The 16,125-nt window shown below is 39.5% G+C and overlaps 1 long non-coding RNA gene across 1 annotated transcript in view; it reads left to right on the top strand.

Moving 5' to 3' along the window:
- Positions 1–1,379: 1,379 nt before the first annotated feature.
- LOC142876414 (uncharacterized) overlaps positions 1,380–16,125 on the top strand; it is a 36,955-nt gene continuing 22,209 nt past the window's right edge. The window contains exons 1-2 of the long non-coding RNA XR_012923316.1: positions 1,380–1,540; positions 7,389–7,437. This is a non-coding gene — a long non-coding RNA (uncharacterized LOC142876414). The remainder of the gene's footprint in view (positions 1,541–7,388; positions 7,438–16,125) is intronic.

Raw genomic sequence — 16,125 nt, 5'->3', positions numbered from 1 at the left:
CGCCTGTAATCCTAGCTCTCTGGGAGGCTGAGGCGGGCGGATTGCTCGAGCTCAGGAGTTCGAAACCAGCCTGAGCAAGAGCGAGACCCCGTCTCTACTATAAATAGAAAGAAATTAATTGGCCAACTAATATATATAAAATAAAAAAATTAGCCGGGCATGGTGGCGCATGCCTGTAGTCCCAGCTACTCGGGCGGCTGAGGCAGAAGGATTGCTTGAGCCCAGGAGTTTGAGGTTGCTGTAAGCTAGGCTGATGCCACAGCACTCACTCTAGCCTAGGCAACAAAGCAAGACTCTGTCTCAAAAAAAAAAAAAAAAAAAAAAAAGAATTAAAAAAATAGTAGTTGTCCAAATATTTCCAGGTTCCTTCCAATAGGTACCATCAAAGCACATTTTTTTTTTATTGGACCTTGTCCCTCGTTTCTGCACCAGGAGAGTGATTCCGGAGGGGCAAATGAACATTTATACACACACACACAAACTTAATTGCTGGCATCCCTCTTTTCAAGTTTTATGTCCTTAAAGTGTTGAGGATTGTGCTGGAAATGGTGGAGCTCACTCAACATTTCATCACTGCCCATACTTTTCGGCCTCCTTGCAACTTTACAGGACCTTGTGACTAGTTTTGGTTAATGGTTGTGGTTGGAAATGATGTGTAATGTTTGTTACTTTAGCATAACAGTCTCTCCCAGCTAATATAAAGGTTTTGCACAATTATGTCACAACACACTTTAATTTTTCAGAAATCAGCATTTTTATCTACCCAGTGTAAAAAAGATAGAAAAGTGTATTCTGATGGTCATGGACTCTCAGTCCTGGGCCATCTTTCTAGCTGGGGGGAAAAGGAGGAGCTGACACACCTTCCTAGCTGGGAGGTCTGTAACGTGTCTGAAGACAGATCAGATTGTCCCATTTTAAAAGGACAAAACGACCACTTGAGTAGAATTTTAGGGTACTAACTGATGCCTTTTTCACTTAGGAGACACCCAGGGCTACACAGAACATTAATCATCTTTGCATGATTTAAACACACTTTTAACTTCCATTTCAAATGTTTAATATTTAAATGTTTAAATGTCGGAATCCTTCTGCTACGTTTTAAGTAGCAAATTCAACTCTGGCAGCCATCGTGTTATCTCAAAAGATAATACACATTAAAATCATTTGAACTCATCTCATTTGGATATTCAATTCTTGATAAAAAAAATTTTAAATATTATTTTCAAAATCCATTTTTAACAAAAATCAGGCCTACTAAGTTGTCTTTCAAGAAAGCAACTGCCTAAAGAAGCAGTGCAAAAGGAAGCAACTGGCCCTCCAGGGGTATTGCTCCAGGACAATTTACCTTCCTCTCTATGCAGTGATATTTCCACACAGATTGCATAGAGACTGCAGCCTCTGTAACACTCAATAACTGCGGATCTAGTCAGTCCCGTTTCCACTGCTGTAAACAGTGTTTTGCAGAATCCTCACCAGCTTTCTACTCCACCATCGGAGGTCCCAGCTAAAATCAAAGAAAACAAGAGAGAACCTACCATTTGTAAGTTATCACACTGATGTTGTTAAAAAATTTTTTTAAATAGTTTTGTTCAAGTAAAACCAGCTAGAAGTCATTTTTTAAAAACTATAAAATAGAACTTTTTCCTTCAGCATCCTGTTAACACTTTGATGTCACCTGCTCTGTTAACCATAGCAAATGTAGCTAATATTTCAGAAAACTCCCAGTGCGCATCATAATATGGGAACAGAGATTATTAATACCATAATCCTTCTCCACAATTTTAAATGTAGGATTAAAGATTAAATTTAAATTTTAAATATGGGATTAAGTAGGATTAGAGATTAGGGCTATCTGCTTCAGAACCAGACGTGTAATTCTATGTATCTCTTGGGTATTAACAGTTAAAAGCGAAAACTTTGTGTTCTTAACAAAACGAGGTGTTAAGAGGGAAAACCTGCTGGCTGTCTGCAATTAAAAGGCTGACTACATATATTTCCTTTTATTAATATATACTGATGTCCCTAGTTTGAAATATCAAGATTTATATATTTGAACTGACAGATTTGGGACTGTCTGCAATTTTGGATTTGTAAGTACTATGTTAGGCACTAGACAATATGAACAAAACTAAATATGACTTGTGTCACCATAGTGCTTGCATAGGGATGAAGATAAGGATTACACACATCATGTAAAATTATATTTGTGATGAGGACACTAAATGGATGATATTTGGAGCCATAACATCATGTAGACAGGGGATATGATGTAGGTTGTATGTCAGGCAAAGCTTCCTTGAGTAAATTATAATACGGATGAAATCTGAAGATTGGTTTTTGTCAAATGAAGTGGGAGAGGAACAGTGAGTGTTCCAGGTAGGGAAAACAGTATGTGTTAAAGATTTGTAGTCAGAGAATACTCAGATATTGCATTTTTCATCTCCAGAGGTTTGATTCATTTTTTATTATTTTCCAAGTCTCTGCAGGCTCAGTGATTCTTGAATATATGGCATATAGTTATACTAACTGGCTTTGATGTTCTTGTCTGTCCACTAAATCTGTGTTATTTCTGGGTCTGTTTCTATTGACTGATTTTCCTCTTCATTATGGGCTCTATTTTCCTGCACCTTTGTACATCTGGTAATTTTGATTTCATGCTAGAAAATGAGAATTTTACCTTTATGGGAGCTGAGTACTTTTTTCATTTTTAAACACATCTTTGAATTTGTTCTATGATGCCATTAAATTACTTAGAAACACTTTGACTTTGTCTTTCACATTTCAGACTTGTTAGGTGGAACCAGAGCAGCCTTTAGTCTAAGGTTAATCTTGCACTATTAGTAAGGCAGTAATCTTTTGCATATTCTATCCACTAGCCCTTAAATTATGAGGTTTTCCATTCTGACTGGTGGGTGCATGAGCTATTCCCAGCACTGAGTGAGCCCCAGGGGTTATTTTTACTGCTCTTTTGGGTGTTTCTTTTTCCAGCCTTGGGTAATTTTCTCACATATGTATGATGATCAATACTCAGCCAAAGATTCAAGGGGGACCCTCTGGAGCTGTTTCTCTCTCTCTGCAGTAGTTTTCTCCTGTCCAGAACTTTGTCCTGTCAAACTAAACAACAAACAGAGGGGGAGAATTTCTAAAAGAAACTGGTATTTATTTGGGAATAGCATTACAATGGGAATCCACATGTCATGGTAAACTATGTACATATTTAAAAAGGTTGAGGCAAGGGGAAGTTTTTAAAGGCAAAATGAGGAGAATTACACAAGTTGTTTTGAGTCAATTACCTTTGGCTATAAGAATTGATAACAAGGGTGGCGTCAGTCTGAGGTTGGACAGGAAGTTGCTGGACAGACGTCCTGTCAGAAGTGTTTTCCACGTAAGGTTGTCATGGCTTTGTGCAAGGTTGTGGTTTGTGCAGAGTCTTTTGTAATAGTTCTATTTTGTAATAATTATCAAGCATACACGCACAAGAGCCTTCCCTTCATGGCCTTCCCCAGCTCCATTTTGTCAGGGCTTGACACAAGTGATTCCATTTTGATCCTGACGATTTTCACAGCCCTGTGAACTATAGCTGCCTTGGCCTCCCTGAACTCTCAGATCCATCTCCTCAACTGGGGAAATCAATAGACTTCTATGGGGTCTTCCACTGTCTTAGCCTGTTTTGCGCTGCTCTACCAAATACATGAGACTGGGTAATTTATAAAGAAGAAAAATTTATTATCTCCCCATTCTGGAGGCTGAGAAGTCCAAGATCAAGGCACTGGTAGGATCAGGTTGTCTGGTGAGGGCTGCTCTCTGCTTCTAAGGTGGTGCCTTGCTGCTGAATTCTCCACAAGGGAAGAAAGCTGTGTCCCCACATGGGCAGTGGAAGGTGGAAGGGTATTCATGAAGCCTCTTTTATAAGCGTCTTAATCCTACTCATGAGGTAGGAGCCCTCAAGAGCTAATCATCTCTTAAAAGCCCCACCTTTCAATACTGTCATGGTGGCTATTAAGTTTTAACATATGAATTTTAGAGTGGATACATCCAAACCACAGCACCCTCTCTGCAGCCTGGAAGCTCAACAGGTAGTAGGCTGATTCAATTGTAGGGCTCATCATGTATGTTTCCCTTTTCTCAGGAATTGTAGTCCTGTGTCACCTGTGTCTATGAACCATTGTTTTATGTCTTGTCCATGGAAGAGTAAATCTAGTCCTTGTTACTCCATCATGCCTGGAAGTAAAATTTTGAAAGACACTAATAAGATGTCTAGAACTACACATGGCTAGAACTACACACTGCCAAATGAGACCAGAAGAGTAGACTGAGAACAGGTCATGTAGTAATCCAACTTGAAAAACAGTAATGTGACTTTTTCTTTTTGTCTTTTCACGTGCAAAATGTGTATACATCAGCCGAAGGCACCCATCTACTTGGGGGTGGGATGTGACATGCAAGGGACACAGAAGCGTCCATATGCTATCTTGAGAGCGCAAAGCAGTGCTACGTGAGCTGGGGACCTGGAGAGCCTAGCATGGAGCAGAGAGGGCACAGTGCATGAGCACTGGGTAGTCAAGGACAACGGAAGAGGAGGAGGATGGGAACAGCAGCACTTCATTACTAGTGCAGGGAGGGTGCCAGAGAGGCCACTTCCTGGCATGGATCTGCCGGGGCCCAAAGAACCAAGGTGTGGCAGAGGGTGGGGGTTTCAAACAACTTTATTTCTCCTCCCTCCCTAGCATGTGTTATCTCCACTTTCCCTATAAACTTGATTGTTACTTAAGAGGAAGGTGAAGCAAGGGCTGGAATTCTGACTTAGCATTTACTGGCTTATCCAAACAGTCTGACGGATCTAGAGCCTGCTGAGAGGGGCATGCACCAAACTTCCCCTTGATTTGACTTTTCAGGTTCTTTTTCCTTTGCTATCTCTCAGGGTGAAGTCTTTTAAGTAAGTTTACATCCGTTAATAGAAAATAAAGAAGTTTTTCTTTCCTTTTTTTACACATCTGAATGTCATGTGAGTAAAATCTGCAACCTCACTCTAAAGTTAAGAATTTCTGTTTTAACAATGGGAAGCCAATTAAGCTTTTAAGCACGGGTGGTTGGTGATAGGCACAGGATCATATTGTTCTTTTGTATTTCAAGAGTTCACTTCAGCCAAAGTGAGTGAATAATGGAACTTTAGAGACTATTATAGCACGTAAAGCAAAAACCGATTGAAAAAAATCTGACTTTAATAAAATATTTTTATTATAATCCTTAGTGTATTATACCTAGAGAGTTCACCAGTACTCTAAGGCTCCTATATGACTCTACTATTAATAAAATAATGTTAGAAGGAAGACAAACCTCATTTTTTATAAATGCTGCGCTGCTTTGAATTCAAACCACTATTTTTAAAAATTCCTTATCCCTTCTCAGTGGGAGTGCCACCTAGTCCAAGAAATAGAAAAAACAAATTATTATAACGAATATTTTTACCACATGCACTCAAGTGCATTGCCTAAGGCCATGTACTCTTTAAGGAAGTGAACATCCTGAACCCGGTGCACACACGCGTGTTGTGGAGGGAAGCCTTCTGCGCATGCGTGCCTGAGAGACCCGGAGGCCACGCATGCGTCCTAGGTTGGCGGGAGTTTCCGAAGCGGCGAAGGTGGCGGACGGCGCGCCCTACCTGCCCCAGGGAGGACCACCTCAGTGGCGCAAGGGGCCCCTGGGGCAACAGAGAGTGACCTGTGACCTTGTGTTTTGGGGACGAGGCCCTGGACTGGACAGGCGTCGCTCTGAGGTCAGGAAGTCCCAGACTTCTCCCTTGTTATGGCCCTGCTCGCCCGCCCACCAGCCTCTTCGGCGACGGCCCCTCGGCCCAGCCTGCCTCGCCGCGCCCCGTGCCCCGTGACGGCGGACACTGAGGGGCACTGGGGCCAATGAGACCCGAGGGAGGACCACGCTCCAGGTTAGGGGCCTGCCTGCAAAGCCAGCGGTCTAGACTCCAGAAAAGTGGTTAAGGACTGTGCAGAGGGTTAGGGGTGACAGGCCTGGGTTCGAATTTCGCCTCTGCCCCCAGGCTGGCTGTCTAAGAATCTTGGGCCAGGTTTTTTGCCCTTCTGAACCGCAGTTTCCCTATCTACCAAGTGGAGTTAGTAGTGTTTATGGAGTTGTGGAAGGGATCAGGCGGGATAATGCAATAGTACAGGTCCTGGCATATAGAAAGCTCGTAACAAATGACAGTTGTTGCTGTTATTACCCAAGTTGGATCTATGTGCTAGTCATAAGGACTGTGGGGATTGAGATCTTTGAGTGACACCTGCTAGTTGTTACCTTTTCCATATTGTCTTTCCCAATATATTCATTTCTCTTTACTAAGCACCCTCACAGACAGATTTCTGCTGGGAAAGAGGGGTAGCATGGAAGATAGAGATGCCTCCGTCGTGGCCCTGACCTCTTCTAGTCAGTTGTCCCTTAGAGACACTAGGAACACTAATTCAGTCTTGCTGGGGAGACAGACATGTAAATAGATTTTATAGCCAGTGCTAGGGAGACTAAGGGGTGTATGTAGTGTGTAGCCACCAACTCTGTCAAAGAGAAGTGGTTGGGAAGGATGAATAAATTTTACAGGTAGAAGAACAGATGTGTGCAAGGATTCAAAAATAGCACAGGGAGACTGGTGCAGTGGCTTGCACCTATAGTTCCAGCTACTCTGGAGACTAAGGCCAGGGGAACACTTGAGGCTAGGAGTTTGAGACCAGCCTAGGTGTTATAGTGAGACCCCATCTCTTAAAAAATAAAAAAATAGTACAGGGAATAGGAGTGGCAGGAGAGAGCAGGAATAGGTAGATTAGGACTAGCTTGCGAAAGATGTTGAATATACTTTTTAAAAACTTCTGCAGCTGTCTAAAGAGTGGATTGGAGAGGAGCAATTGGATGTAGGAAAACTAATGGAGAGACTAATAGTGGGAGAGGGAGCAGAAATTATGAGAACTGAGCTTGTAACAGTGGGAATGGAGAGAAGACTTAGATGGACTACTGGTAGAATGGATAGGACTTTGGAGCTGGAGAGCTAAGAATAAGTAAAGGATAATAAGGTTTTTCTTTTTCTAGTTTGGAATATCAGGTAGATCATAATGTCATCAACAGAATTAGCAAATTTGGGATGAGTTAAACACAAAATAATTGGAAAGTAAGGTAGGGTGTGTGTTATGGGAGATGTGAGTATTTCTAGCAATAAGTTCTGTGGAATTCAGAATAGGAGGTGTTGCCCCCTGCTGATATTCTCTGTGGAGGAGGTGGGTGAGGGCATTTCAGAGAGGCTGGAAAGCACAGGGCTTATGCTGGGTGCTTTTCCACTAAGAGTGGAGCTAAAATGTGAAGAACAGATCACCTCATTTTCGTATTTTCAGAGTTGCCTACGCAAGATGACTTCAGTGACTAGATCAGAGATAATAGAAGGTAAGTATTGTAGTGAAATTCAGTACCTCTTGCCTCCTTGGGTTCAGGTGTCTAAGCCATACTCAAATCCTTTCCTGGCTCCTGGTGGATTCGGAATTACTTATTCTCATATTTGCTGAGATACCTCCTCAATGATTTCATCATCTGGGGAATATATTTTCTTTTTCCACCTTTTTGCACAGATACTTAGTTGTGGGGGTTTGATTTTGTATCTTGACTTTTTGGTAACAAACGCTAGAAGAACCACCAGCGATGTCTAAGACTTATGATCATCAATTAGAATCAAGTCTCAGCCCTGTGGAAGTGTTTGCTAAATCATCTACCTCCCTGGAGATTACTCAACATGTTGCAAAGGAAAGAATTTACTTTGACTCTAACCTTATAAAAGGGGGAAATTGTGATCCCAGCCACCAGGAAAGACTTCAGTCGAGGTCCCTTCATTTGTCTACTCAAGAACAATCTGCACATCATCAAGATAGGAGACAAGGCCAGGCGCGGTGGCTCACACCTGTAATCCTAGTACTCTCGGAGGCCGAGGTGGGCAGATCACTCAAAGTCAGGAGTTCAAAACCAGCCTGAGCAAGAGCAAGAACCTTGTTTCTACTAAAAATAGAAAGAAATTAATTGGCCAACTAAAAATATATAGAAAAAATTAGCCAGGTATGGTGGCACATGCCTGTAGTCCCAGCTACTCAGGAGGCTGAGGCAGAAGGATTGCTTGAGCCCAGGAGTTTGAGGTTGCTGTGAGCTAGGCTGATGCCACGGCACTCTAGTCTGGGCAACAGAGTGAGGCTCTGTCTCAAAAAAAAAAAAAAAAAAAAAATGCAGGAGGCAATCCTGGCGGAGAGCAAGTATGAAAGAAACAAACCGGCGGAAGTCACTGCCTCCCATTCACCATGCCATCACAAGTGGGGTGCTATTGCTGTTACATAAGAGAGTGATGTTCCAGCTCAGATAAGAGGCATTGAGGTATGTTAGTATGATATAGTGAGACCCTGCCTCTTAAAAAGTAAAAAAACAGTACAGGAAATAGGAGTGGCAGGAGAGAACAGGAATAGGTAGGTTAAGACTAGATTGTGAAAGGTGTTGAATAGATGTGACTGAGCAAATCGCTTCACCTCTTTGAGCCTCAGTTTCCTCATCTATAAAATGGAGACAGTACTACTTAACCTTGTGGGGATGTTCTACATTTATAAGTACTGTTGTCAAACACCTACTAAGTGTTCAGTATTATTGCTGTTTAGATCATATGGTTAGCTGCCACAAACAGAAATTCTGATTTCTAATTGTTCACTCACCTCTGCTAGGATGAGAAACATTAAAAATTTCTTCCTGTGGCTTTCTGCCTCATATCCTAAAAAAAGTAAAAATGGAAGTGAAAATCCATCTAAATAATTCTATACCAAGAGATGTATCAGCATTCTTTCTCAGCCTGAGGCTCCGTCTTTATCTCAGGCCTTCTCAAGTGTCCCATACCATAGCTAACAACTGTCACTATTTATGAAGTGCTTTAGATGTACCTTATCTAGATGGTTTTGCTGAGTCTTACAGATAAGAAGTTTTGGTTATTGAATTAATTAGTAGCTGCTTGATTTGACTAATCTCTCCTAGTCCTTCCTATAGCTGGCTCTATCTTGTAAATCTTACTTTTGCAAGAGGCCGATATGAATTTGTTTTGTAATTTTGCAAAGTATTCCTTTTACTTCGTGTGTCCAATGCAGGAAGAAAAATTAAGATTTCACACTCTGAAGTGCTATTCTGCCTTTAAAAACCAAAAGTTGATATCTGCTTAAAGCTGTCATTCTGTGTTTTAATTTAAATGGATTTAAATTCAGTGGAGTTCTCTTCTTTTCTTTCTTTTTTAAAATTACATGGGTAATACATGAATATATGATTTTTATAAGTTAATTGAAAGATACAGATAAGTAAAATGTAAAAACAAAATCATTTGTACCAACAACAGCCTAGAGCTAATTGCTGTTATCTTTGTCTTGGTGTATATCTTTCCAGACTTCATCTTACTGTTATTTTTAAACAAAGAGACATTGTATATATACTGCTTTGAATTTGCGTCTTTTATTTAGCAATACATTATGAGCATGTTTCCTTGCCAGTAAATATTATTTTAAAACATTATCTTAAAGGGATATCTAGTACTTTATTATATGAATGTGCCATACTTTAATGCATCAAGCTTTTATTTTTGGACGTTCAAGTTCTTTTAATTTTGTTCAAATATTGCAAACATAGCTACACAATTTTATAAACAGCAGTTGCACAAACAGCTAAATGTTTGCACATATCTTGAACTACTTTCTTCAGCCTAGTTGGGAAACTTGTAATAAATTTGGGTATCTTAAAATTGGCCCCTGTTGCCATTTTCCTCATCATGGAACAGAGTAAAATATATGTTACCTTCCTACCAGCATAGAAAAATGTGACATACTAATGCTACAGTCAAGCATCCAGAGAGTCAATTACATATCCTCAAACTCCCAGTGGCCCTAATTAGGTTTGCATGGCCCGTTTCACTGTGCAGTTTAGGTCAGAAGGTATGGACTTCTAATGACCAAATGACTCACTGAAACATAGTATACTTGAACAGTTTAAAAAAATAAGAAGAAAACTAAACTTGTATAACTAGAGTAAGAAAAGTGACTATCGATTGTAGGACATCGGATAGGAAAAATAACAGCTTCTCTTTCTGTATATTAGCAGTGAATTATGATTCCATTTTTGGCCAGATCCTGACTTGAGCATTTAGGGAGCATCCAGTAATCAGCTCGCTCCTAGAGACCTGACAGTAAAACATAATATTAATACAATGCAGATGAGCCAGTGACTGAATTGTGGAGAAGGACCCCATGGAGACCAGGACTGTATAGTTCCTGTTTCTTCATTCCCTTTTCTATATAAAGAAAAACAGAGCTAGAGAGAATGAGAGGGAGAAAGAGGGGAGAGACAGAAACAGGGTGAGAAAGAGAGAGAGGGAGGGAGGGTGGAAGAGAGACAGGCACTGGTTGGCTTGGCCCTGGAAGTGCTCAAGCAGAGAGTTTCTGGTTGTTTCATTTTTTGATCCTTGTGTTCTTGACTTTACAGGATCAGTTTGAACAAGCCATTTAGAAAGTAACCCCACTGAGCAATAAGCTTTAGGCAATACATTTGGAGCCCATCTGAGAATATAACTGTTTTGGTGGCAATTATAAGACCATGATGGAAACGATAACTCACGTGTCCAGATTTGTCTCTGATTACAAGTCTAAAAGATAGAGAAAATGAGCAGTATAATTTAAAGGCAACTGGAAAGTGCAGTTTTATTTCCAGATTACATTGCCCAGAAAACTGCTGATTTAAAAGTATATTATTTGCACTCGGATGTTGAGTGTGACTCAACACAGTTAGCATCGGTAGCAGCCCGTATGTCAAGCCACACTCGGCACGTAGTTTCACCGCGGGGAGAAGGGGGATTTTTGTCTGCTTTTTCCAGTATCTTTTCTTGTTTTCATTAGCATGAAAGGACAAGTAAAATGTAAATGCAGGGATGGTACACTAACTTCCAGGGGTAGATTATTATCCACTAATTTAGAGTAACGTTTAGATGGAAAGCTCCATATAATCACACTTCACCCTAACAAAAAACATAAAGATTGTGTTGTTTGTTCTAACAGAAAAATCAAAGGAGGAAGAAGTGAGACGATTTATATTTGTGAAACATGTGAATGTAAACCAGGTCTTCATGTGGGTGAATGTTTCAAAAAATATCACACCATGAAAAATTATAGAGATTAAAATTACTCTTTGAATGTATTAATAATTTGAAATACAAAAAAAATCCAAATAAGTTTGTATGAAAAGAAACTCCAGTTTTTTATTCTACTGGCACGCTTTGTAAAATCTGGGGTATTTAAAAAATTTAATCCCAAGTAGAATAAAGGAATCGAGAAAAAAGCAAATGAGTGCAAAGGGTTAAAATAGTAATGATTCTTAAAACACATGAAAATGTTAACATTTTTTACTTCCATTTATTTAAAAGATATATTATGAAAATAATATATAAACACATACATTTCGGGTGTACCAACATATAGAGAAAAAACATACATATAAAACATACTGAACAATATAGAAAACAATACAATGAATACATACGTCCAGATCATCTGGTTTAGGAAATAATAGCTGATCAATACTTCCAAGGCTATTTGTGTTTCCTCCCAAATTGCATTATGACATATATAAGTATTGCTAAATATTATGGAACAATTTTGTGTAATTTTAAATTCCATATAAGTGAAATTGCACTGTATGTATTTTTCTGTAACTTGATGTTATGTTTGTTAAGAATCAGCCATATTAATACTTGTAGCACTAGGTTGTTTCTTGTAATGTCTATTTTGTTTGATATTTATGTAACTATTTTGGCTTTTTTTTAGTTACTATGTTTTTCTGTATATATCTCCATATCTTTGTCTATGCTTTCACTTTTTTCTATGTATGCTTGTTGCTATGGTCTGAATGTTTGTGTCCCACCAAATTCATATGTTGCAACCTAATCTCCAATGCAATAGTATTAAGAAGTAGGGCCTTTGGGAAGTGAATATGTCATAAGGGCTCCACCCTCACAAATGGGATTAATGTTCTTATAAAAGAAGCTTGAGGGAGTTTGTTTGCCTTGTTCTCATAGGAGGATACATGGAAGGCACCATCCATGAGGAATGAGCTCTAACCAGACACCAGATCTGCTGGAGCCTTGGTCTTGGACTTCCCAGTCTCCAGAACTATGAGCCATAAATTACTATTATTTATTTTTTCTCTCCAGGATAGGTTAAGTGCAATATTACCAGAGAAAAAGTCAATTTGATTTTCAATTCTATGTAATCCATCCATGACCATCCTCCTCAGGAGGAGGCTGGCAGCTCTTTGTGGGATGGGAGAGGAGCATGATGCATTAAGTGCTTCAGAGGAACGGGGTTGCCAAAGTGGATGAGAGATGCCCAGAGAGGAGGCTGGGGCAGTGCTGAAGGTGAATTTCCACTTCACAGTTGTACCTCAACCTGAACTTACCCATAGTGTTAATAAAATAAAGTAACATCTATTTCTCCTAAGGCTTTACTATTACTTTTGTGACAAGCAAAGGTACAATACTGTTGGCTGAGAAAATAATGGGCTATTTTTCCTTTTTAGTGTTTTTTGTGCAAATGTTTTCAAGGGAGAGTAAGGAAAAAAAGTTTCACTTGTGTAGGTGCTGGGAAGCTCTGTGTTCCTTCATAGCAAGGACATGTTGTGTATGACACTTTAGAAGCAGAGCCCATGGGCTCCTACTGTGGACCAGCTTGGTAGCTGCCATGAGAGCAAAATTGCAGTAGACCTTCTGCTCAGGCAAATTTGGAAAATTGAGTCCCCTGGAACTAGGTCTTTATTCCTTTATGAAGGTTAGTTTGGGTTATGATTGCAATGGCAATCTTGAGTTATAACCGGAGTAAAGATTTGCCTTCCTTGAAATGAATTAAATCTGCCCAGATCCTCTCCTACTTGCATAAACATGCAATTTAAGATAACAGTCACTGGCTGGTAATGAGTCTTTATGTGACATCTAATACCTACTTTAAGTGTCCTCTTGTCCTAGCATGCTATTTTAGTGCTCAGGACAGATATGGCGGTTGTGTGCAAAAGGGTCATCAGTTTAGAACCAGCCCTGGGTCTCCTGAGATCCTACCCACCTGAGTCTTCCTCCCTATATGGGCTTTGGGAATTCATCAGAGATTCATAGAGAGTAAGAGACACTGAAGAAAAGAATTCACATGGCACTGGGGAAATACCGATGATAAAGAGGCAGGGACTGGTTGGAGCAGAAAGGGACAGGAGATAGGAAGATATTTAGAGCAGTGAGTTGCTGCTCAACTCATTTTGGAATGACTAAAATGAGGTGTATCTGCCTTCTGAGCAAACTGAAGGGTGGAAGATACCCTATTCACCTTTGTATCTGCAATGAGTAGGTGCCCGGTTGATGTGGTGAGCATTGTGGAGGGGAAGGGCATATCTCTAACCCTTGCTAGGGAGAGGTAAAGATATACAATGCAACCAAAATGTTTGTACTCTTATATTTTCTTGAAATAAATAAAAAAAAAATCTGACTTGAAAGAAACATTTACAACACATACTAAAGAAAGTCAAAAGATAAACAGAAATCAGAAAGATTTTGTTTTCCCTTTTCCACTTGTGATAGTCACTGATGAGAAAAAACTATAAAACTGAACTAAAATAGTGATCTATACTCTAATAGTCTCAGAATTTTGGGGGATTGCTATTTAAAGTTGTATGTGATCATTCTTTAGGTTAAAAATATATTTACAAATGATTAACCTGTGATCTTATGGCCTATTTGGAAACCTGTAAGTGATATGTTAACCTCCAGCATTGCTATACTATAAATATAGCCTCATTTATTTTCTTCTTTTATTTTCCACACACTATACTTGACTAGGATTTACTAAAGCCATGGCTTCAAATGGGTGTTTTGGAGGGAGGAGGGATTGACTGTAGCCAGATAATGCATTCCTAGCATGATCCTTTAGGATACACCCCACTCACTCTCAGAAAAGGCTAGCTATGTGTGTTTATTTGTCACACTACATCACCACACTCTAAAGTCAGAGGGGAACTTGTCCATGAAATCTCAGACTTCCATACCCTGGGAGTTACTTCCTGATTTTTGCTATAGATCACCCAGAAAATACGTCTGTGGACCTTATCAAAGTGGGTGGGCATGCAGAACACAAACCGTTTTAAAATGATTTGCAGTTGTTCAAGCATAAATTTGAGATATCACTGCCTGTTTTTGAATGGCCTGTCAACTAAGAATTGTTTCTATATTTTTTAATGGTTAAGACGAAATGAAGAATAATATTTCATGACACATGAAAATTATTGGTGACTCTAATTTCAGTGTCCATAAATAAAGTTTTATTGGAACACAGCCACACTCGTTTATGTATTGTCTGTGGCTGCTTTTGTGTTACCACGACACGCTTGAGTACTTTCAACAGAAACCTGATGGCCTGTACAACTTACAATATTAACCATCTGGCCCTCTATGAAAGAAAGTCTGATGCTCTTACAAACATTTTGGTTACACGTTATGACTTTGCCACACCCAAGTCATGATTTGAGGTGTGCCCTTTCCCTGCTACAATGCTCACCACATGTTTTAGTTGTGAGTTTACCCACTCTCTAGCCCTCAACCCCCAAGGAATATTACTACCTTGTTGAGCACATTAGCGTTGATCAGTCAGTGCCAATATGATGGCGAGCACATGTGGTGCTTATTCTTCCATTCTTGTTATACCTCACCTTGGAGGATGGGCTCAAGCTCTATCCAGGAAAATATAAGAGGTGCTAGATCACTATCATTTTTTGTAATTGAGGAGTAGTCCATTGTATACATAATATCATATTTTATTAATCCACTCATGGATTGACAGGCACTTGGGTTGTTTATACCCACATCCTTGCAATAATGAATTGTGCTGCCATAAACATTTGAGTGTAGGTGTCTTTATTATAGAATGTCTTTTGTTCCTTTGGGTAGATGCCCAATAGTGCTATTGCTGGATCAAGTGGTATTTCTATTTTTAGCTCTTTGAGGTGTCTCCAAATTGTTTTCCACAGAGGTTGTACTAATTTGCAGTCCCACCAGCAGTGTAAGAGTGTTCCTATCTCTCCACATCCTTGCCAGCATTTGTTGTTTTGGGATTTTTTGATAAAGGCCAGTCTCACTGGGGTTAGGTGATATCTCATTGTGGTTTTGATTTGCATTTCCCTAATGATTAGAGATGCTGAACATTTTTTTATATGTTTGCTGGCCATTATTCTGTCTTCTTTTGACAAGTTTCTGTTCATGTCCTTTGCCCATTTGTTGATGGAGTTGTTTGATTTTTTTCTTTGGGATTTTTTTGAGTTCTAGATAGATTCTTGTTATCAGGCCTTTATTGGATGTGTAGAAAGCAAGTATTTTCTCCCATTCTGTAGGCTGTGTATTCACTCTAATGATGGTTTCCTTGGCTGTGCAAAAGATTTTTAATTTGATCAGGTCTCATTTACTTATTTTTGTTGGTGCTGTGATTGCTTTGGGGGTCTTCATAAATTATTTGCCTAGACTTTTGTCTGAAAGAGTCTTCCCTACATTTTCTTTTAGAATTCTTAAGGTTTCATGCCTTAGGTTTAAGTCTGTTATCCATCATTAATTGACTTTTATAAGAGATGAGAGTTGGGGATCCAGTTTCAATCTTCTGCATGTAGTTATGCAGTTTTCCCAGCACTATTTATTGAAAAGAGATTCTTTCCCCCAGTGTATATTTTTGTCTGGTTTGTCAAAGATTAGATGACAATATGGGATGGTTTCTTCTCTGGATTCTCAGTCCTATTCCAAAGGCCTGTGTCTCTTCTTGTGCCAGTACCATGTTGTATTAGTTGCTATAGCTTTGTAGTACAGCTTGAAGTCTGGTAGACTGACGCCTCCCAGCTTGTTCTTTTTGCTTAAGATTTCTTTGGCTATACGAAGTCTTTTCTGGTTCTATACAAAGTGTAGAATTATTTTTTCTAGATCTGTAAAGAATGATGATGGTACTTTGATAGGGCTTGCATTTATTCTGTAGGTCACTTTGGGTAGTATGGACATTTTAACAACAT

Source organism: Microcebus murinus, chromosome 15 (assembly GCF_040939455.1).
Source record: "Microcebus murinus isolate Inina chromosome 15, M.murinus_Inina_mat1.0, whole genome shotgun sequence".
NCBI classification, from domain to species: domain Eukaryota; kingdom Metazoa; phylum Chordata; class Mammalia; order Primates; family Cheirogaleidae; genus Microcebus; species Microcebus murinus.
The sequence above is the reverse complement of the archived record's forward strand: the minus strand, read 5'-3'. Positions and strand labels throughout refer to the sequence as shown.